Source organism: Heterodontus francisci, chromosome 15, assembly GCF_036365525.1.
Source record: "Heterodontus francisci isolate sHetFra1 chromosome 15, sHetFra1.hap1, whole genome shotgun sequence".
Taxonomy (NCBI): domain Eukaryota; kingdom Metazoa; phylum Chordata; class Chondrichthyes; order Heterodontiformes; family Heterodontidae; genus Heterodontus; species Heterodontus francisci.
Window position 1 is genome coordinate 1,004,976 of NC_090385.1, and position 24,010 is coordinate 1,028,985.

Genomic DNA, 24,010 nt, shown 5'->3' on the forward strand with positions numbered 1-24,010 from the left:
TGGGGTATGTGTGTGTGAGTGTTTGTTAATATTTGTATTTGGGGGTATGTGTGTGTGTGTTAATATTTGTATTTGGGGGTATGTGTGTGTGAGTGTTTGTTAATATTTGTATTTGGGGGTATGTGTGTGTGTGTGTTAATATTTGTATTTGGGGGTATGTGTGTGTGTGTTAATATTTGTATTTGGGGGTATGTGTGTGTGTGTTAATATTTGTATTTGGGGGTATGTGTGTGTGTGTTAATATTTGTATTTGGGGGTATGTGTGTGTGAGTGTTTGTTAATATTTGTATTTGGGGGTATGTGTGTGTGTGTTAATATTTGTATTTGGGGGTATGTGTGTGTGAGTGTTTGTTAATATTTGTATTTGGGGGTATGTGTGTGAGTGTTAATATTTGTATTTGGGGGTATGTGTGTGTGTGTTAATATTTGTATTTGGGGGTATGTGTGTGTGAGTGTTTGTTAATATTTGTATTTGGGGGTATGTGTGTGAGTGTTAATATTTGTATTTGGGGGTATGTGTGTGTGTTTGTTAATATTTGTATTTGGGGGTATGTGTGTGTGAGTGTTTGTTAATATTTGTATTTGGGGGTATGTGTGTGAGTGTTAATATTTGTATTTGGGGGTATGTTGTGTGTGTGTTAATATTTGTATTTGGGGGTATGTGTGTGTGAGTGTTTGTTAATATTTGTATTTGGGGGTATGTGTGTGAGTGTTAATATTTGTATTTGGGGGTATGTGTGTGTGTTTGTTAATATTTGTATTTGGGGGTATGTGTGTGTGTGTGTTAATATTTGTATTTGGGGGTATGTGTGTGTGTGTGTTAATATTTGTATTTGGGGGTATGTGTGTGTGTTTGTTAATATTTGTATTTGGGGGTATGTGTGTGTGTTTGTTAATATTTGTATTTGGGGGTATGTGTGTGTGTGTGTTAATATTTGTATTTGGGGGTATGTGTGTGTGTGTTAATATTTGTATTTGGGGGTATGTGTGTGTGTTAATATTTGTATTTGGGGGTATGTGTGTGTGTGTGTTAATATTTGTATTTGGGGGTATGTGTGTGTGTGTGTGTTAATATTTGTATTTGGGGGTGTGTGTGTGTGTGTTAATATTTGTATTTGGGGGTATGTGTGTGTGTGTTAATATTTGTATTTGGGGGTATGTGTGTGTGTGTTAATATTTGTATTTGGGGGTATGTGTGTGTGTGTGTGTTAATATTTGTATTTGGGGGTATGTGTGTGTGTGTTAATATTTGTATTTGGGGGTATGTGTGTGTGTGTGTGTTAATATTTGTATTTGGGGGTATGTGTGTGTGTGTGTGTGTTAATATTTGTATTTGGGGGTATGTGTGTGTGAGTGTTAATATTTGTATTTGGGGGTATGTGTGTGTGTTTGTTAATATTTGTATTTGGGGGTATGTGTGTGTGTGTGTGTTAATATTTGTATTTGGGGGTATGTGTGTGTGTGTTTAATATTTGTATTTGGGGGTATGTGTGTGTGTGTGTGTTAATATTTGTATTTGGGGGTATGTGTGTGTGTGTGTGTGTTAATATTTGTATTTGGGGGTATGTGTGTGTGAGTGTTAATATTTGTATTTGGGGGTATGTGTGTGTGTTTGTTAATATTTGTATTTGGGGGTATGTGTGTGTGTGTGTGTTAATATTTGTATTTGGGGGTATGTGTGTGTGTGTGTTAATATTTGTATTTAGGGGTATGTGTGTGTGTTTGTTAATATTTGTATTTGGGGGTATGTGTGTGTGTGTGTTAATATTTGTATTTGGGGGTATGTGTGTGTGTGTGTTAATATTTGTATTTGGGGGTATGTGTGTGTGTGTGTGTTAATATTTGTATTTGGGGGTATGTGTGTGTGTGTTAATATTTGTATTTGGGGGTATGTGTGTGTGTGTGTGTTAATATTTGTATTTGGGGGTATGTGTGTGTGTGTGTTAATATTTGTATTTGGGGGTATGTGTGTGTGTGTGTTAATATTTGTATTTGGGGGTATGTGTGTGTGAGTGTTAATATTTGTATTTGGGGGTATGTGTGTGTGAGTGTGTTAATATTTGTATTTGGGGGTATGTGTGTGTGAGTGTTAATATTTGTATTTTGGGGTATGTGTGTGTGTGTGTGTTAATATTTGTATTTGGGGGTATGTGTGTGTGAGTGTTAATATTTGTATTTGGGGGTATGTGTGTGTGAGTGTGTTAATATTTGTATTTGGGGGTATGTGTGTGTGAGTGTTAATATTTCTATTTGGGGGTATGTGTGTGTGTTTTCTGCAATAGCCTACCGTGGGGAACCTTATCAAACGCCTTACTGAAATCCATATACACCACATCCACTGCTTTACCCTCATCCACCTGTTTGGTCACCTTCTCAAAAAACTCAATAAGGTTTGTGAGGCACGACCTACCCGTCACAAAACCGTGCTGACTATCGCTAATGAACTTATTCTTTTCAAGATGATTATAAATCCTGTCTCTTATAACCTTTTCCAACCTTTTACCCACAACCGAAGTAAGGCTCACAGGTCTATAATTACCAGGGCTGTCTCTACTCCCCTTCTTGAACAAGGGGACAACATTTGCTATCCTCCAGTCTTCCGGCACTATTCCTGTCGACAATGACGACATAAAGATCAAGGACAAAGGCTCTGCAATCTCCTCCATGGCTTCCCAGAGAATCCTAGGATAAATCCCATCTGGCCCAGGGGACTTATCTATTTTCACACTTTCCAAAATTGCTAACACCTCCTCCTTGTGAACCTCAATCCCATCTAGCCTAGTAGTCTGTATCTCAGTATTCTCCTCGACAACACTTTCTTTCTCTGCTGTAAATACTGACGCAAAATATTCATTTAACGCTTCCCTATCTCCTCTGATTCCACACACAACTTCCCACTACTATCCTTGATTGGCCCTAATCTAACTCTAGTCATTCTTTTATTCCTGATATACCTTTTGAAAGCCTTTGGGTTTTCCTTGATCCAATCCGCCAATGACTTCTCGTGTCCTCTCCTCGCTCTTCTTATCTCTCCCTTTAGATCCTTCCTGGCTAGCTTGTAACTCTCAAGCGCCCTAACTGAGCCTTCACGTCTCATCCTAACATAAGCCGCCTTCTTCCTCTTGACAAGCGCTTCAACTTCTTTAGTAAACCACGGCTCCCTCGCTCGACAAATTCCTCCCTGCCTCACAGGTACATACTTATCAAGGACACGCAGTAGCTGCTCCTTGAATAAGCTCCACGTTTCGATTGTGCCCATCCCCTGCAGTTTCCTTCCCCATCCTACGCATCCTAAATCTTGCCTAATCGCATCATAATTTCCTTTCCCCCAGCTATAATTCTTGCCCTGCGGTATATACCTGTCTCTGCCCATCGCTAAGGTACACCTAACCGAATTGTGATCACTATCACCAAAGTGCTCACCTACATCTAAATCTAACACCTGGCCGGGTTCATTACCCAGTACCAAATCCAATGTGGCATCGCCCCTGGTTGGCCTGTCTACATACTGTGTCAGAAAACCCTCCTGCACACACTGGACAAAAACTGACCCATCTAAAGTACTCGAACTATAGTATTTCCAGTCAATATTTGGAAAGTTAAAGTCCCCCATAACAACTACCCTGTTACTCTCGCTCCTGTCGAGAATCATCTTCGCTATCCTTTCCTCTACATCTCTGGAACTATTCAGAGGTCTATAGAAAACTCCCAACAGGGTGATCTCTCCTCTCCCGTTTCTAACCTCGGCCCATACTACCTCAGTAGACGAGTCCTCAAACGTCCTTTCTGCCGCCGTAATACTCTCCTTGATTAACAATGCCACACCACCCCCCCCTCTTTTACCATCTTCTCTGTTCTTACTGAAACATCTAAATCCCGGAACCTGCAACATCCATTCCTGTCCCTGCTCTACCCATGTCTCCGAAATGGCCACAACATCGAGATCCCAGGTACCAACCCATGCTGCAAGCTCACCCACCTTATTCCGGATAATCCTGGCGTTGAAGAAGACACACTTTAAACCAAGTTCTTGCTTGCCAGTGCCCTTTTGCGTCCTTGTAACCTTGTCCCTGACCTCACTACTCTCAACATCCTGTACACTGGAACTACAATTTAGGTTCCCATTCCCCTGCTGAATTAGTTTAAACCCCCCCGAAGAGCACTAGCAAATCTCCCCCCCAGGATATTGGTACCCCTCTGGTTCAGGTGAAGACCATCCTGTTTGTAGGGGTCCCACCTACCCCAGAAAGAGCCCCAATTATCCAGGAAACCAAAACCCTCCCTCCTACACCATCCCTGCAGCCACGTGTTCACGTATTACTCTGTGTATGGAGGGCTATGGGTGATTATTACTCTTTGTATATGGAGTGCTCTGGGTAATATAATCATCTTTGTATTTGGAGTGCTCTGGGTCATTATTACCCTGTGTATGGCGGGCTCTGGGTGATTATTACTATTTGTATATGGAGGGCTCTGGGTAATTATTACTCTGTGTATGGAGGGCTCTGGGTGATTATTACTATTTGTATATGGAGGGCTCTGGGTCATTATTACTCTGTGTATGGCGGGCTCTGGGTGATTATTACTATTTGTATATGGAGGGCTCTGGGTCATTATTACTCTGTGTATGGAGGGCTCTGGGTGATTATTACTATTTGTATATGGAGGGCTCTGGGTCATTATTACTCTGTATGGAGGGCTCTGGGTAATATAATCATCTTTGTATTTGGAGTGCTCTGGGTGATTATTACTCCGTGTATGGAGGGCTCTGGGTGATTATTACTATTTGTATATGGAGGGCTCTGGGTCATTATTACTCTGTATGGAGGGCTCTGGGTAATATAATCATCTTTGTATTTGGAGTGCTCTGGGTGATTATTACTCCGTGTATGGAGGGCTCTGGGTCATTATTACTGTTTGTATATGGAGGGCTCTGGGTCATTATTACTCTGTGTATGGAGGGCTCTGGGTCATTATTACTCTGTGTATGGAGGGCTCTGGGTGATTATTACTATTTGTATATGGAGGGCTCTGGGTCATTATTACTCTGTATGGAGGGCTCTGGGTAATATAATCATCTTTGTATTTGGAGTGCTCTGGGTGATTATTACTCCGTGTATGGAGGGCTCTGGGTCATTATTACTATTTGTATATGGAGGGCTCTGGGTCATTATTACTCTGTGTATGGAGGGCTCTGGGTCATTATTACTATTTGTATATGGAGGGCTCTGGATCATTATTACTCTGTGTATGGAGGGCAGTGGATGATTATTACTATTTGTATATGGAGGGCTCTGGGTCATTATTACTCTGTATGGAGGGCTCTGGGTAATATAATCATCTTTGTATTTGGAGTGCTCTGGGTGATTATTACTCCGTGTATGGAGGGCTCTGGGTCATTATTACTATTTGTATATGGAGGGCTTTGGGTCATTATTACTCTGTGTATGGAGGGCTCTGGGTCATTATTACTATTTGTATATGGAGGGCTCTGGGTCATTATTACTCTGTGTATGGAGGGCTCTGGGTGATTATTACTATTTGTGTATGGAGGGCTCTGGGTGATTATTACTATTTGTGTATGGAGGGCTCTGGGTGATTATTACTATTTGTGTATGGAGGGCTCTGGGTGATTATTACTATTTGTATATGGAGGGCTCTGGGTGATTATTACTATTTGTATATGGAGGGCTCTGGGTGATTATTACTCTGTGTATGGAGGGCTCTGGGTCATTATTACTATTTGTATATGGAGGGCTCTGGGTCATTATTACTCTGTGTATGGAGGGCTCTGGGTGATCATTACTATTTGTGTATGGAGGGCTCTGGGTGATTATTACTATTTGTGTATGGAGGGCTCTGGGTGATTATTACTATTTGTATATGGAGGGCCCTGGGTCATTATTACTCTGTGTATGGAGGGCTCTGGGTCATTATTACTATTTGTATATGGAGGGCTCTGGGTCATTATTACTATTTGTATATGGAGGGCTCTGGGTCATTATTACTATTTGTATATGTAGGTCTCTGGGTCATTATTACTCTGTATGGAGGGCTCTGGGTGATTATTACTATTTGTATATGGAGGGCTCTGGGTCATTATTACTCTGTATGGAGGGCTCTGGGTGATTATTACTATTTGTATATGGAGGGCTCTGGGTCATTATTACTCTGTATGGAGGGCTCTGGGTGATTATTACTATTTGTATATGGAGGGCTCTGGGTCATTATTACTATTTGTATATGGAGGGCTCTGGGTCATTATTACTCTGTATGGAGGGCTCTGGGTGATTATTACTATTTGTATATGGAGGGCTCTGGGTCATTATTACTCTGTGTATGGAGGGCTCTGGGTGATTATTACTATTTGTATATGGAGGGCTCTGGGTCATTATTACTATTTGGATATGGAGGGCTCTGGGTCATTATTACTCTGTATGGAGGGCTCTGGGTGATTATTACTATTTGTATATGGAGGGCTCTGGGTCATTATTACTCTGTATGGAGGGCTCTGGGTGATTATTACTATTTGTATCTGGAGGGCTCTGGGTCATTATTACTATTTGTATATGGAGGGCTCTGGGTCATTATTACTCTGTGTATGGAGGGCTCTGGGTGATTATTACTATTTGTATATGGAGGGCTCTGGGTCATTATTACTCTGTATGGAGGGCTCTGGGTGATTATTACTATTTGTATATGGAGGGCTCTGGGTCATTATTACTCTGTGTATGGAGGGCTCTGGGTGATTATTACTATTTGTATATGGAGGGCTCTGGGTCATTATTACTATTTGGATATGGAGGGCTCTGGGTCATTATTACTCTATGTAGGGCTCTGGGTGATTATTACTATTTGTATATGGAGGGCTCTGGGTCATTATTACTCTGTGTATGGAGGGCTCTGGGTGATTATTACTATTTGTATATGGAGGGCTCTGGGTCATTATTACTCTGTGTATGGAGGGCTCTGGGTGATTATTACTATTTGTATATGGAGGGCTCTGGGTCATTATTACTCTGTATGGAGGGCTCTGGGTCATTATTACTATTTGTATATGGAGGGCTCTGGGTCATTATTACTCTGTGTATGGAGGGCTCTGGGTCATTATTACTATTTGTATCTGGAGGGCTCTGGGTTATTATTACTATTTGTATATGGAGGGCTCTGGGTCATTATTACTCTGTATGGAGGGCTCTGGGTGATTATTACTATTTGTATATGGAGGGCTCTGGGTCATTATTACTCTGTGTGGAGGGCTCTGGGTGATTATTACTATTTGTATATGGAGGGCTCTGGGTCATTATTACTATTTGGATATGGAGGGCTCTGGGTCATTATTACTCTGTATGGAGGGCTCTGGGTGATTATTACTATTTGTAGATGGAGGGCTCTGGGTCATTATTACTATTTGGATATGGAGGGCTCTGGGTCATTATTACTCTGTATGGAGGGCTCTGGGTGATTATTACTATTTGTAGATGGAGGGCTCTGGGTCATTATTACTCTGAATGGAGGGCTCTGGGTGATTATTACTATTTGTATCTGGAGGGCTCTGGGTCATTATTACTATTTGTATATGGAGGGCTCTGGGTCATTATTACTCTGTGTATGGAGGGCTCTGGGTGATTATTACTATTTGTATCTGGAGGGCTCTGGGTCATTATTACTATTTGTATATGGAGGGCTCTGGGTCATTATTACTCTGTATGGAGGGCTCTGGGTGATTATTACTATTTGTATATGGAGGGCTCTGGGTCATTATTACTCTGTATGGAGGGCTCTGGGTGATTATTACTATTTGTATATGGAGGGCTCTGGGTCATTATTACTCTGTGTATGGAGGGCTCTGGTTTAATGTTTCTGGTGGTGCGTGGCGGCTTATGGGACTGACGCGCGTTCTTTATTGGCTGGTATGCACAATGAGATCATTGTGAAGCGTGGGACGTCACTAGCCTACGACGTCATTGTGACGCAACTTGTGTCCAGTGCCGTTGGCCGCCACTTGCAGACAGGGTTTTGTGGAGCTGGTTGTCGCAGTCCGAATGGACTGTCGGGTGCGAGCTCTCGGGGACTTAGTTCGGTCGCCGTGGTCGGTGTCTGTGTACCGTTCCGCGGTCCCTTCCACTTACTCACCCTCTCAGCACAACTCCTCATCTCGCTCCCGCCAGGAGACGGCGCATGTCCCGATCGGCGCCTGAGCTGGCCAATCAGGAGTGAGCGGGGGCGGGGCCGTGCCGAGCGCGGAACGGGGTGACGTCGGCAGGAGCCGCGTAGTGAGCGCGGGGCCTGTGTGTGGGACCGAGCTTTGTACCATCCCCGGGAGCTGACTCGGCCTTACCCGACCCCCACCCACACTTGACTGGGTAAGTACCGCAGCAACCTCTCCTCCCTTCCCATACCTATCCGTTCCGCCTGTCTGGGCCCTTCGCGCTGTTTCCTCTCCTCATCAGAGCCTCGGGCCTAGCACTGCCTGAACCTCCTGCCGTCCGTGTGAGCGGGAGCCGCCGTGCAGCCACGCGCAACCCAGAGCCCAGTCTTTATTCATCACATCCTCCTCATCTTCTCATTGTTTTTCATGTCCTCCATCCGCTATCTGGCGTGTTTGCCTTGTCATGGCAGAGTGCGAGGTCATTCGGCCCATCCTACTGGTGATAGCTCTCTGGTGGCGCGATCCAATTAATTCCAGTCTCTGCTCTTTCCCTAGAGTCCTGCACATTTCTCTTTCTCAAATAGATGTTGTTGTTACTCCCAACCTTAACTGTTCTAAAGTATTGTTAGCCGGCCTCACACATTCGATTCTCTGTAAACTTGAAGTCATCCAAAACACTCTTGATCACGTCTTAAATCAAACCAAGTCCCATTTGTCCATCACTCTCGTTCCCATTGACCTGCATTGACTCCTGGTCCAGTAATGCCTGGATTTTGAAATTCTTATTCTCAAATCCCTCATTGTCTTTGCTCCTCCCTATTTCTAATCTTCTCCATCCCCTGAGAGAGAGAAGCAGCACTGAAACAGGCCCTTCAGCCCACTGAGTCTGTGCCAACCATCAACCACCCACTTACACTAATGCCATATCCCCTACCACATCCCCACCTTTGCTCAATTCTCCTACCACCTACCTACACTAGGGGCAATTTATAATGGCCAATTTACCTATCAACCTGCAAGTCTTTGGCTGTGGGAGGAAACCAGAGCACCCGGCAGAAACCCACGAGGTCACAGGGAGAATTTGCAAACTCCGCACAGGCAGTACCCCGAACTGAACCGGGGTCGCTGGAGCTGTGAGGCTGCTGTGCTGACCCTCTGCACTCTTCTAATTCCATCCTTGATTTTAATCACTCTACCATTGGCAGCTGTGTCTTCAACTGCCTGGGCCCTCAGCTATGGAATTCCCTCCCTAAACCTGTCTTCCAATGTTCCATCTAACTTTTCTTTGTGCACAAGCCTATTGCACTATGCAGTATGTTCTGGATTGCTGCATGGCTATACACCCATGAGGGAACATAGGTCTCTTTAAGATGCTTTTTAAATCTTACCTACTTTTTGGTTATCTGCCCTAATATCTCCTTATGTGACTCAGTATCAAATCCCATGAAGCACATTGCTATGTTTTACTACATTAAATGCGCTACATAATTGCAAGTTGGTGTTGTCATATATCCAATTGCGTTATGAAAGTTACTATTGAATTTGCTTCCTCCACCCTTTCAGGCAGTGCATTCCACATTACAAAAAACTCGCCGTGTAAACATATTTCTCCGTGTGTTGTCCTGGTTTTTTTGCCAATTACTTTAAATCAATATTATGTTAAAGATGCTTATATAAATACAAGTTTTTGTTGTGTCCTCTGGTAACTAACCTTCGTTCCGGTGGAAACAGTTTCTCCTTTATCAAAATCCTTCTTAATTTGGAAACACTCTATTAAATCTCACTTAACTTGGTCTGCTTTAAGGAGAACAACTCCAGTCCCTCCATTTAACTGAAGTCCTTCATCCCTGGTACCATACTAGTAAATCTCTTTACCTTCTCTAAGAACTTAACATCGTTACTAAACTGTGGTGCCCAGAATTGAACACAATACTCCAGGTGAGGCTTAACTACTATCTTTTAAATGTTTAGCAACAACTTGTCCTGCCACCCTCAAAAGATTTGTGTCCAAACACCCTTGGGTCTCTCTGTTACTGCACCCCTTTAAAAATGTTCCATTTAGTTTATATTGTCTCTCCTCATTCTTCCTACCAAAATTTATTCATTCACTTCGCATTTCTCTGTATTAAGTTGGATCTACCATGTGTCTGTATATTTCACCCCCAGTTAGTATGTGATTTTAATTCCTTTAAAATGGACTAAATGTAGAATGGATAGTGGAAAGTTAGATTTATTGGAATGTGATTTATAGTGTTTAAATATAAAAGTCATATATATAGTGAGTAAATATAATTTCACAATATTCCAACCCTCAACATTTTATGCTTTTATAATGTCACATTTAGGTCAACTTGGATTTATATAATGTCTTTAATGTAAAACACTCTTCACACAGGTACAATCAGCCAAAACATTTCAATAGCAAATCTGTAACTCAAGGCTTTGTTATGTTGTGTAGTGTATTAGGTTGCTGAGCCAGAAGCAGTGTTACCTGTATTGAGTGGAAGATGGTCGTCCTCCAGTCGGAGGCACTGTCTGAGCAGAGTCAACTCAGCTAACTCCTATGCATCTTTGGGCACCTAGTCACAGGCAGGTATTGGCAGAAACTACTTGGTGTCTTGGCTATGATACTGCCCTCTCAAATGGGGAGCAATATGTTTACATCGCATATGTTTTATGGTGACCTGTTCAGTTTGATGTTTTTATTCTGGTTACCCAGGTATGTACATGACTGGCGTTGCATAAGTGGAGTTGTTATTTTATTTGTGGGGTAGAAGAAGCGATGCCGAAAGGCCTAATAGCCAGTGCTAAAATAATCACTTGAGATGGATTAAAATGTTATACAGGGTCTTAACTTTTCATCTGTGATACAGTCTAATCAGCTGTTCCACAATGAATAAAAGATTCTCCAGTTTTATCCACTCCTGACATGAAGGGCTATGACTTATAATTACAGAATTTTACAGCATGGAGAACTTGTGCAGTGCTGGCTCTCTAAAGGTGCTATCTGCTTAGTCCTTTTCCCCTATCATTTATTCAGTATATTTCAAATAATTTGCTATTTGCATTTTAAAGATATAAGGATTCTACTACTGAGATATTTTCCTGGTACAGCCCTCTCTTAAAAGAAAAATTATTTATCTTAACCCCTCCCTTATTCTTGTAATCTTTTATGCTGTCTCTTTCCTGACTCTCAGACCAGTGGAAATCATTTTCCACCTTTTTCTATTAATTGATTCGTGGGATGTGTATGTCGCCCTCTAGGCCCGCATTTATTGCCCATCCCTAATTGCCCTTGAGAAGGTGGTGGTGAGCTGCTGCCTTGAACTGTTGCAGTAAGTGTGGGGTAGGTAAACCCACAGTGCTGTGAGGAAGGGAGTTACAGGATTTTGATCCAGCGACAGTGAAGGAACTGCGATATAGTTCCAAGTCAGGGTGGTGTGTGGCTTGGACGGGAACTTGCAGGTGGTGGTGTTCCCATGCGACTGCTGCCCTTGTCCTTATAGGTAGTTGAAGTCATGGGTTTGGAAGGTGCTGTCTAAGGAGCCTTGGTGCATTGCATCTTGTAGATGGTACACACTGCTGCCACTGTGCTTCGGTGGTGAAGGGAGTGAATGTTTGTGGATGGGGCGCTTTGTCCTTGATAGTGTCAAGCTTTTTTAGTGTTGGAACTGCACCCATCCAGGCAAGTGGAGAGTATTCCATGACACTCCTGACTTGTGCCTTGCAGATGATGGACAGGAGATGAGCTACTCGCCGCAGGATTCCGAGCCTCTGACCTCTTTTAGCCACGGTATTTATGTGGTTGGTTCAGTTCTGGTTAATGGTAACCCCCAGGATGTTGATAGTGGGGGATTCAGCGATGATAATGCCATTGAATGTCAAGGGGAGATGGTTAGATTCTCTCTTCTTGTAGATGGTCATTGTCTGGCACTTGTCATAGAGTCATACAGCACAGAAACAGGCCCTTTGGCCCATCGTGTCCGTGCCAGCCATCAAGCACCTATCAATTCTAATCCCATTTTCCAGCACTTGGCCCGTAGCCTTCTATGCTATGGTATTTCAAGTGATCTTCGAAATACTTCTTAATTGTTGTGAGGGTTCCTGCCTCTGCCACCCCTTCAGGCAGTATTCCACATTCTAGTCACCCTCCGAGTGAAATTTTTTTCCTCAAATCCCCTCTAAACCTCCTGCCCCTTACCTTAAATCTATGCCCCCTGGTTATTGACACCTCCGCTAAGGGAAAAAGATTCTTCCTATCTGTGCCCCTCATAATTTTATATACCTCAATCAGGTCCCCCCTCAGCCTTCTCTGCTCCAAGGAAAACAACTTGAGCCTTTTCGGTCTCTCTTCATAGCTGAAATACTCCAGCCCAGGCAACATCCTGGTGAATCTCCTCTGCACCCTCTCCAGTGCAATCACATCCTTCCTCTGTGGCAACCAGAACTGTACACAGTACTCCAGCTGTGGCCTAACTAGTGTTTTATACAGCTCCATCATTACCTCCCTGCTCTTATATTCTATATCTCAGCTAATAAAGGCAAGTATCCCATTAGCCTTCCTAACCACCTTATCTACCAATGCTGCTGCCTTCAGTGATCTATGGACAAGTACACCAAGATATCTCTGACCTGTGTACTTCCTCGGGTCCTACCATCCATTGTATATTCCCTTGCTTTGTTAGTCCTCCCAAAATGCATCACCTCACACTTCTCAGGATTAAATTCCATTTGCCACTGTTCTGCCCATCTTACCAGCCCATCTATATCATCCTGTAATCTAAGGATTTCCTCCTCACTATTTACGACACCACCAATTTTCGTGTCATCTGTGAACTTGCTTATCATACCTCCTACATTCACATCTAAATCATTAATGTACACTACAAACAGCAAGGGTCCCAGCACCTATCCCTGCAGTATACCACTGTTCACGGGCTTCCACTCGCAAAAACAACCTCGACCATCACCCTCTTCCTCCTGCCACTAAGCCAATTTTGGATCCAACTTGCCAAATTGCCCTGGATCCCATGAGCTCTTACCTTCTTGACCAATCTCCCATGCAGGACCTTATCAAAAGCCTTACTGAAGTCCATGTAGACTACATCAACTGCTTTACCCTCATCTACACACCTAGTCACCTCCTCGAAAAATTCAGTCAAATTTGTTAGACGTGATCTCTCCTTGACAAAGCCATGCTGACTATCCTTGATTAATCCCTGCCTCTCCAGGTGGAGATTAATCCTGTCCCTCAGAATTTTTTCCAATAGTTTCCCTAACACTGATGTTAGACTCACTGGCCTGTAATTACCTGGTTTATCCCTACTACTCTTGAATAAATGGTACCACATTTTGCTGTCCTCTAGTCCTCTGGTCCTTCTCCTGTGGCCAGAGAGGATTTGAAAATTTGTGTCAGAGCCCCTGCAATCTCCTCCCTTGCCTCACATAGCAGCTTGGGATATATCTCTTCTGGGCTTGGGGATTTATCCACTTTTAAGCCTGCTAAAACCGCCACTATCTCCTCCCTTTCAATGCTAATTTGGTCGAGTACATCACAATCCCCCTCTCTGATCTCTACACCTACATCATTGTCCTTCTCCATAGTGAACACAGATGAAAAGTAATCATTTAAAACCTCATCTATGTCCTCCGACTCCATGCACAGATTGCCACTTTGGTCCCTAAGCGGTCCTGCTCTTTCCCTGGTTATCCTCTTGCCCTGAATATACTTACAAAACGCCTTGGGGTTTTCCTCTACCTTGCCCACCTGTGTTTTTTCATGTCCCCTCTTCACTTTCCTAATTACTTTTTTTAAGTACCCCCCCCCCCCCGCCCCCCTACACTTTCTGTACTCTTCTAGGGCCTCCGCTGTTTTCAGTCCTCTGAATCTGCCATAAGCCTCCTTTTTTTTTCCTTATCCAATCCTCTATATCCCTTGATATCCAGGGTTCCCTGGACTTGTCTGTCCTACCCTTCACCTTTATGGGAACACGTTGGCCCTGAACTCTCACTATTTCCTTTTTGTACACTTAAGAACAAAATTAGGAGGGCAAAAAGGGGCCATGAGATTTCCCTGGCAGATAAGATAAAGGAGAATCCTAAAAGATTCTATAAGTATATTAAGAGTAAAAGGGTAGCTAGGAAGAGAGTAGGTCCCCTTAAGGATCAGTGTGGTAATCTATGCGGCACAGTGGCGCAGTGGTTAGCACCGCAGCCTCACAGCTCCAGGGACCCGGGTTCGATTCCGGGTACTGCCTGTGTGGAGTTTGCAAGTTCTCCCTGTGTCTGCGTGGGTTTTCTCCGGGTGCTCCGGTTTCCTCCCACAAGCCAAAAGACTTGCAGGTTAATAGGTAAATTGGCCATTATAAATTGTCACTAGTATAGGTAGGTGGTAGGGAAATATAGGGACAGGTGGGGATATTTGGTAGGAATATGGGGTTAGTGTAGGATTAGTATAAATGGGTGTCTGATGTTCGGCACAGACTCGGTGGGCCGAAGGGCCTGTTTCAGTGCTGTATCTCTAATCTAATCTAAAATCTAATGTGTGGAGCCACGGGAAATGGGCGAGGTCTTAAATGAATACTTCTCATCTGTATTTACCGTGGAGAAGGTCATGGAAGCTAGTGAGTTCAAGGGAGGGAACAGCGATATGCTGAAGCATATCAACATTACAAAAGAGGGGGTGTTGGAGGTTTTGATGCGCGTTAAGGTGGATAAATCCCCAGGGCCTGACCAAGTGTATCCTAGGATGCTATGGGAAACAAGGGAGGAGATTGCTGGGGCCCTGGCAGAAATTTTTGTATCATTGTTAGCCACGGGTGAGGTACCAGAAGACTGGAGGATAGCTAATGTCGTGCCTTTATTTAAGAAGGGCAGCAGGGATAAGCGAGGGAACTACAGGCCGGTGAGCCTTATATCAGTGGTGGGAAAGTTATTGGAAGGGATTCTGAGAGACAGGAGTTATATGCATTTGGAAAGACCAGGTCTGATTAGGGATATTCAGATAGGGGTTTGTGCGTGGGAAATCATGTCTCACGATTTTGATTGAGTTTTTTGAGGAGGTGATCAAGAGGATTGACGAGGGCAAGGCGATGGACGTTGTCTACATGGACTTTCGCAAGGCCTTTGACAAGGTCCCGCATGGTAGGCTGGTCCAGAAGGTCCGAACGCATGGGATCCAACGTGAACTAGTCAATTGGATACAAAATTGGCTTGGTGACAGGAGGCAGAGGGTGGTAGTGGAGGGTTGTTTTTCAGATTGGAGACCGGTGACCAGTGGTGTGCTGGGCCCTCTGTTGTTTGTCATATGTATTAATGACTTGGATGTGAATGTAGGGGGCGTGATTAGTAAGTTTGCAGATGACACCATAATTGGTGGTATGGTGGACAGTGAAGAAGGTTGTCTAAGATTACAACAGGATATAGATCAACTGGGAAAGTGGGCAAGGGATTGGCAAATGGAATTTAATGCAGACAGGTGCGAAGTAATGCAATTTGGGAAGTTAAACCAGGGCAGGACATATGCAGTGAATGGCAGGGCCCCGGGGAGTGTTGTTGAGCAGAGAGACCTTGGGGTGCAAGTACATCGTTCCCTGAAAGTGGCAACACAGGTAGACAGGGTGGTGAAGAAGGCGTATGGCATGCTTGCCTTCATCGGTCGAGGCATTGAGTACAAGAGTTGGGACGTCATGTTACAGTTGTACATAAAGTTGGTTAGGCCGCACTTGGAGTACTGTGTGCAGTTCTGGTCGCCGCACTACAGGAAAGATGTGATTAAGCAAGAGAGGGTGTAGAAAAGATTCACAAGGATGTTGCCTGGTTTGGAGGTGAGAGGGAGGAGGTTTAAAGGGGATCAAAGGGGTAAATTTTTCACACAAAGAATAGTGGGTATCTGGAATGAGCTGCCAGAGGAGGTGGTGGAGGCAGGAACAGTAGCGACATTTAAGAGGCATCTGGACAGGTACTTGAATGAGCAAGGCATAGAGGGATATGGAATTAGTGCAGGCAGGTGGGATTAGTATAGATAGGCATTATGGTCGGCATGGACGCGGTGGGCCGAATGGCCTATTTCTATGCTGTACGACTCTTTGAATGACTCCCACTGGTCTGATGTGGACTTTCCTACAAGTAGCTGCTCCCAGTCCACTTCGGCCAGATCCTGCTTTATCACATTGAAATCGGCCTTCCCCCAATTCAGTACCTTTATTTCTGGCCCATCTTTGTCCTTTTCCATAACAACCTTAAATCTTAGAGTTATGGTCACTATCCCTGAAATGCTTCCCCACTGACACTTCTACCACTTATTCGGCTTCATTCCCGAGGATTAGGTCCAGTACTGCTCCTTCTCTTCTAAGACTTTCTACATCCTGGCTCAAAAAGCTCTCCTGGATGCACTTTAAGAACTCCGCCCCCTTTAAGCCTTTTGCACTAAGATTATCCCAGTTAATATTGGGGAAGTTGAAATCCCCTGCTATTATTACCCTATTATTTTTACACCTCTCTGAAATTTGCCTACATATCTGCTCCTCTCTCTTTCCCTAACTGTTTGGAGGCCTGTAGTACATTCCCAGCAAAGTGTTTTCCCCTTTTTGTTTTTAAGTTCCACCCATATGGTCTTGTTTGAGGAACCTTCTAAGATATCATCTCTCCTTACTGCAGTAATTGACTCCTTGATAATAGTGCAATGCCGCCTCTTTTGCACTCCCCCTGTCACGCCTGAAGATTCTATACCCTGGAATATTGAGCTGCCAGTCCTGCCCTTTCCTCAACCATATCTCTGTGATAGCAATAATATCATATTCCCATATGTTAATCAATGCCCTCAATTCATCTGCCTTACTTGTAAGACTCCTTGCGTTAAAATCGATGCAATCCAGCCTTGCATTATTTGCTTGTGCCTTAACAGATCTATATTTGCTCTGCCTTCCGGACTGACTTAGTTTCTCTTCTATATTTGGCTGTGCATCACTCCCTACTGTACCTCCACTCTGTATCCCATTCCCCTGCCAAATTAGTTTAAACACCCTCCAACAGCACTAGCAAACCTCCCTGCAAGGATGTTGGTCCCGTTCCAGTTCATGTGCAACCCGTCCAACTTGTTCAGGTCCCACCTTTGCCAGAAACAGACCCGGTGATCCAGGAAACTGAAGCCCTTCCTCCTGCACCATCTCTTCAGCTACATATTCATCTGCTGTATCTTCCTATTCCTATACTCACTAGCACGTGGCACCGGGAGTAATCCAGAGATTACAACCTTTGAGGTCCTGCTTTTCAATCTGCTACCTAGCTCCCTAAATTCTTGTTGCAGGACCTCATCCCTCTTTCTACCTATGTCATTTGTACCAATGTGTACCACGACCTCTGCCTGTTCACCCTCCCTTTTCAGAATGTCCTGCAGCCATTCCGTGACATCCTTGACCCGAGCACCAGGGAGGCCAGCTACCATCCTGGAGTCATGTTTGCGGTCACAGAAATACCTATCTGCACCCCTTACAATCGAATTCCCTATCACTATAGCTCTCCCACTCCTTTTCCTCCCTCCTGTGCAGCTGAGCCACCTATGGTACCACAGACTTGGCTCTTGCTGCAGTCCCTGAGAAGCTATCTCCCCCAACAGTATCCAAAGCGGTAAATCTGTTAGGGAGGGAGATGGACCCAGGGGACTCCTGCACTACCTGCCTAGTTCTTCTACTCTGCCTGGTGGTCACCCGTTCCCTTTCTGCCTGAGCAGTCTTTACCTGCAGTGTGACCAGCTCCCTGTACGTGATATCTACGATGATTTCAGCCTCGCGAATGCTCCATAGTGTCCCCAGCTGCTGCTGCAGATCAGAAATGTGGATTTCGAGTAGCTGCAGTTGGAGACACTTCCTGCACACGTGTTCACCCTGGACACTGGAAGTGTCCCTGACTTCCCACATAGCACAGGAGGAGCACTCCATGTTGCTGAGCTGCCCTGCCATGACCTACCCTTAATTTACTCCCTTAAATTACTCAAAAATTAGAGATTATTTGCACTAGGGACCTAGATTCCCTCAAACACACTACTTGCTATCTAAAAAAAAAACTGTCGACCTTATCTTCTTACTTTAGTTACTAACCCAGCTATTTACTGATATTCCCTAAGAGCAGTTACTCACCAAACAATCATCTTACAGCTTTCCTGTGATGTCACTGTTCACTTAGTTTTCAAAGTCAGACGCGCCTGGACTCCTCTCCGATGCTCTCCCGCACGAATGGCGCAACTGTTAATTGCCACTTATCGGCACAAGCCTGGATATTGTCCAGGGTCTTGCTGCATTTCTACATGGGCTGCTTCGGTATCTGAGGAGTCGTGAATGTTGCTGAACATTGTGCAATCGTCAGCGAACATCCCCACTTCTGACCTTTATGATTGAAAGACAGTCATTGATGAAGCAGCTGAAGATGGTTGGGCCTAGGACATTTATCATCATAAAATAAACCCCCTCATAATTTTGAGCACCTCTCTCTTGAGTCCACTCTTAACCTTCCTTGTTGTAATGAAAGATACCCAGTTTCATTCTGTCTGCATAACTGAAGCCTCTTAATGGAATCATGGAAAATCTTTTATGCCCTGTCCATGGTTCTTGATGTATGGTACCCAAGAGTAGACATGATGGACATATTTCACCATTCTTTCCTTGTCACGGGGTCAAAATTTTGGAACTTCCTACCTAACAGTACTGTGGGTGTACCTTCGCCACATGGACTGTTGTGGTTCAAGAAGACAGCTCACCACCACCTTCTCAAGGGCAGTAACTGCTGGCCTCGTCAGAGGTGTTTGCATCCTGAGAAAGGGAAAAAAGTTCTATTTGTGGCCTGACCAACAATTTAGTGAAGAGTTAGCATTACCTATTTGCTTTTGTCCTGCTCTTGAAAATTCATTATATCCGGGCATTTCCTTTATCAAGAAGACTTGCATTTATTTGGTGCCGTTCACAACCTTGGCAGCTTGGTGCTTTTCAGTCAATCAGTACACTCCATAATTTTCTCAAACTCTTAAATTTGTCAAACGTGCCTTGCTTCTTACAAATCAATGTTAACTGCCCTTGATTGGGTATAATTCCAAAAGAACCAGCAACATGGCTCATGTTTGAACCTCAGCAGTGATTATCTAACTGGGAAGGGACATTACAATTGAGCCCAATCCTAATGCTCACTTGGAATCTTTCCAGTAGGGCTCATTGATGGTGATTATTAGAATGTTTATTTCCATTATCTCTTCTGTCTTCCACCTTCCCTGTATGCCATATTCTACTGAGGTGGGGGTGGAAGAATAATTCCAGTTGTAATACTGCAGTGATCTCCCAAATTACATCAGCTAATTGAGCACACATGGGGTTGCACTTTCAGTCAACTGCCGTGTTGCTATGGGTTATCGCAGTGTGCCATTGGGCTTGTGTTTTAAAGTAACAACTACTTTTTTTTTGTTTTCTTCCAGGTGAAAAGAGCTAACTTTTTCTATTTGCTATTCTCACCAGTGGGTAAGTAATGCTGTTAGATTTTATAGGTTTGCAAGCTGTCATTGTGGGGCATGAGTAAGAACTTCCATCATTAGATACTGGGCTGGTGACAGAGGACTGGAGAATTGCAAATTTTACACTCTTGTTCAAAAAGGAGAGAAGGATAAAACTCGTAATTACAGGCCGGCCAACCAGTTTAACATCGGTGATGGGAAAACTTTTGGAAACAATAATTTGGGAGAAAATTAACAGTCGTTTGGGCAAGTGTGGGTCAATAAAGGAGAATCAACACTGGGAGATGCTGGCGTAGTGGCAATGTCACTGAACTAATAATCCAGAGACCTAGGCTAATACTCTGGGGACATGAATTCAAATCCCACCATAGCAACTGGTGGAATTTAAATTCAACTAATTAATAAAAATCTGGAATTGAAATCTAGTCTCAGTAATGGCGACCATGAAACTACCATAGATTGTCTTTAAAAACCCATCTAGTTCACCAATGTCCTTTAGGGAAGGAAATCTGTCTTTACCTGGTCTGGTCTACATGTGACTCCAAAACCACAGCAATGCGGTTGACTCTTAACTGCCCTCTGAAATAGCCCAGCAAGCCATTCAGTTGTACAAAACTGCTACTCAAGCTGAAAAGGAATAAAACTGGTCAGACCACCCAGCATCGACCTAGGCACCGCCAGTGGCAAATTCAGCACTGCAAAGTCCTCCTTGCTAACATCTGGGGGCTTGTGCCAAATTGGGAGAGCTGTTCCACAGACTAGTCAAGCAACAGTCTGATGTTGTCATACTCACAGAAATATACCTTACAACCAATGTCCCAGATGCCAGCATCACCCATTCCTGGGTATTTCTTGTCCCACTGGCAGGACAGACCCACCAGAGGTGGCAGCACAGTGGTATATAGTCGAGAGGGAGTTGCCCTGGGAGTCCTCAACATTGACTCTGGTCCCCCATGAAGTCTCATGGCATCATGTCGAACATGGGCAAGGATTACCACCTACTGCTCTCCCTTCGCTGATGAATCAGTGTTTCTCCATTTTGAACACTACTTGGAGGAAACATTGAGGGTGGCAAGGGCACAGAATGTACTGTGGGTGTGGAATTTCAATGTTCATCAAGAGTGGCTCGGTAGCACCATTACTGACCGGGCTGGCCGAGTACTGAAGGACATATCTGCCAGACTTGGCCTGCGGCAGGAGGAGAGGGAACCAACAAGAGGGAAAAACCTGCTAGACCTTGTCCTCACCAGTCTACCTGTCGCAGAATCACAGAATAATACAGTGCAGAAGAGGCCCTTCAGCCCATCGAGTCTGCACCGATGCATTAAAGACACCTGACGTGTCTACCTAATCCCATTTGCCAGCACTTGGCCCGTAGCCTTGAATGTTACTTATTTATTTAGAGATACAGCACTGAAACAGGCCCTTCGGCCCACCGAGTCTGTGCCGACCAAGAACCACCCATTTATACTAACCCTACAGGGTTAGTATACTAACCCAGGGTTGGGGCCGACCATGACTCATGGCCCTCCTGCCTTGGGCGCTATGGCGTTGGAAGGATGAATGAGAACGGGCAGAGACTGCTTGAGTTGTGTACCTATCATAACCTCTGCATCACCAACTCGTTCTTTCACACTAAACCCTGTCACCAGGTTTCATGGAGGCACCCAAGATCACGTCGTTGGCACCAGCTAGACCTCATTGTCACAAGGCGAGCCGCCTTAAACAGTGTTCAAATCACACGCAGCTTCCACAGTGCGGACTGCGACACCGACCACTCCCTGGTGTGCAGCAAGGTTAGACTCAGACCAAAGAAGTTGCATCATTCCAAGCAGAAGGGCCACCCGCGCATCAACACGAGCAGAATTTCTCACCCACAGCTGTTACAAAAATTTCTAAATTCACTTGTAACAGCCCTTCAAAACACTCCCACAGGGGATGCTGAGACCAAGTGGGCCCACATCAGAGACGCCATCTATGAGTCAGCTTTGACCACCTACGGCAAAAGTGCGAAGAGAAATGCAGACTGGTTTCAATCTCATAACGAAGAGCTGGAACCTGTCATAGCCGCTAAGCGCATTGCACTTTTGAACTACAAGAAAGCCCCCAGCGATTTAACATCCGCAGCACTTAAAGCAGCCAGAAGTACTGCACAAAGAACAGCTAGGCGTTGCGCAAACGACTACTGGCAACACCTATGCAGTCATATTCAGCTGGCCTCAGACACCGGAAACATCAGAGGAATGTATGATGGCATGAAGAGAGCTCTTGGGCCAACCATCAAGAAGATCACCCCCCTCAAATCTAAATCGGGGGACATAATCACTGACCAACGCAAACAGATGGACCGCTGGGTTGAGCACTACCTAGAACTGTACTCCAAGGAGAATGCTGTCACTGAGACTGCCCTCAATGCAGCCCAGCCTCTACCAGTCATGGATGAGCTGGACATACAGCCAACCAAATCGGAACTCAGTGATGCCATTGATTCCCTAGCCAGCGGAAAAGCCCCTGGGAAGGACAGCATTACCCCTGAAATAATCAAGAGTGCCAAGCCTGCTATACTCTCAGCACTACATGAACTGCTATGCCTGTGCTGGGACGAGGGAGCAGTACCCCAGGACATGCGCGATGCCAACATCATCACCCTCTATAAAAACAAAGGTGACCGCGGTGACTGCAACAACTACCGTGGAATCTCCCTGCTCAGCATAGTGGGGAAAGTCTTTGCTCGAGTCGCTCTGAACAGGCTCCAGAAGCTGGCCGAGCGCGTCTACCCTGAGGCACAGTGTGGCTTTCGTGCAGAGAGATCGACTATTGACATGCTGTTCTCCCTTCGTCAGATACAGGAGAAATGCCGTGAACAACAGATGCCCCTCTACATTGCTTTCATTGATCTCACCAAAGCCTTTGACCTCGTCAGCAGACGTGGTCTCTTCAGACTACTAGAAAAGATCGGATGTCCACCAAAGCTACTAAGTATCATCACCTCATTCCATGACAATATGAAAGGCACAATTCAACATGGTGGCTCCTCATCAGAGCCCTTTCCTATCCTGAGTGGTGTGAAACAGGGCTGTGTTCTCGCACCCACACTTTTTGGGATTTTCTTCTCCCTGCTGCTTTCACATGCGTTCAAATCCTCTGAAGAAGGAATTTTCCTCCACACAAGATCAGGGGGCAGGTTGTTCAACCTTGCCCGTCTAAGAGCGAAGTCCAAAGTACGGAAAGTCCTCATCAGAGAACTCCTCTTTGCTGACGATGCTGCTTTAACATCTCACACTGAAGAATGCCTGCAGAGTCTCATCGACAGGTTTGCGTCTGCCTGCAATGAATTTGGCCTAACCATCAGCCTCAAGAAAACGAACATCATGGGGCAGGATGTCAGAAATGCTCCATCCATCAATATTGGCGACCACGCTCTGGAAGTGGTTCAAGAGTTCACCTACCTAGGCTCAACTATCACCAGTAACCTGTCTCTAGATGCAGAAATCAACAAGCGCATGGGTAAGGCTTCCACTGCTATGTCCAGACTGGCCAAGAGAGTGTGGGAAAATGGCGCACTGACACGGAACACAAAAGTCCGAGTGTATCAGGCCTGTGTCCTCAGTACCTTGCTCTACGGCAGCGAGGCCTGGACAACGTATGCCAGCCAAGAGCGACATCTCAATTCATTCCATCTTCGCTGCCTTCGGAGAATACTTGGCATCAGGTGGCAGGACTATATCTCCAACACAGAAGTCCTTGAAGCGGCCAACACCCCCAGCTTATACACACTACTGAGTCAGCGGCGCTTGAGATGGCTTGGCCATGTGAGCCGCATGGAAGATGGCAGGATCCCCAAAGACACATTGTACAGCGAGCTCGCCACTGGTATCAGACCCACCGGCCGTCCATGTCTCCGTTATAAAGACGTCTGCAAACGCGACATGAAATCGTGTGACATTGATCACAAGTCGTGGGAGTCAGTTGCCAGCATTCGCCAGAGCTGGCGGGCAGCCATAAAGACAGGGCTAAATTGTGGCGAGTCGAAGAGACTTAGTAGTTGGCAGGAAAAAAGACAGAGGCGCAAGGGGAGAGCCAACTGTGCAACAGCCCCAACAAACAAATTTCTCTGCAGCACCTGTGGAAGAGCCTGTCACTCCAGAATTGGCCTTTATAGCCACTCCAGGCGCTGCTTCACAAACCACTGACCACCTCCAGGCGCGTATCCATTGTCTCTCGAGATAAGGAGGCCCAAAAGAAAGAAAGAAACAGTAATCCCATATTCCCTACCACCTACCTACACTAGGGGCAATTTACAATGGCCAATTTACCTATCACCTGCAAGTCTTTGGCGGTGGGAGGAAACCGGAGCACCCGGC

At 44.9% G+C, this 24,010-nt stretch overlaps 2 protein-coding genes across 14 annotated transcripts in view; one reads left to right on the forward strand and one right to left on the reverse strand.

Moving 5' to 3' along the window:
* The window catches only part of LOC137377458 (calcium-binding protein 39-like), a 147,932-nt gene extending 139,732 nt beyond the window's left edge, over positions 1-8,200 (reverse strand). Inside the window, exon 1 of the mRNA XM_068047050.1 lies at positions 8,137-8,200. The gene's annotated coding sequence lies outside the window, so the exon portion shown is untranslated. The remainder of the gene's footprint in view (positions 1-8,136) is intronic.
* Positions 8,201-8,227: 27 nt separating this feature from the next.
* Positions 8,228-24,010, forward strand: part of phf6 (PHD finger protein 6) — a 119,360-nt gene continuing 103,577 nt past the window's right edge. For 10 of the 13 annotated variants that reach the window (XM_068047047.1, XM_068047040.1, XM_068047034.1 and 7 more), the window contains exons 1-2: positions 8,228-8,366; positions 19,611-19,653. The gene's annotated coding sequence lies outside the window, so the exon portion shown is untranslated. Of the gene's footprint in view, positions 8,367-10,610; positions 10,742-19,610; positions 19,654-24,010 lie in introns of all 13 variants that reach the window. The other 3 variants (XM_068047037.1, XM_068047045.1, XM_068047048.1) reach the window with 2 other exon arrangements.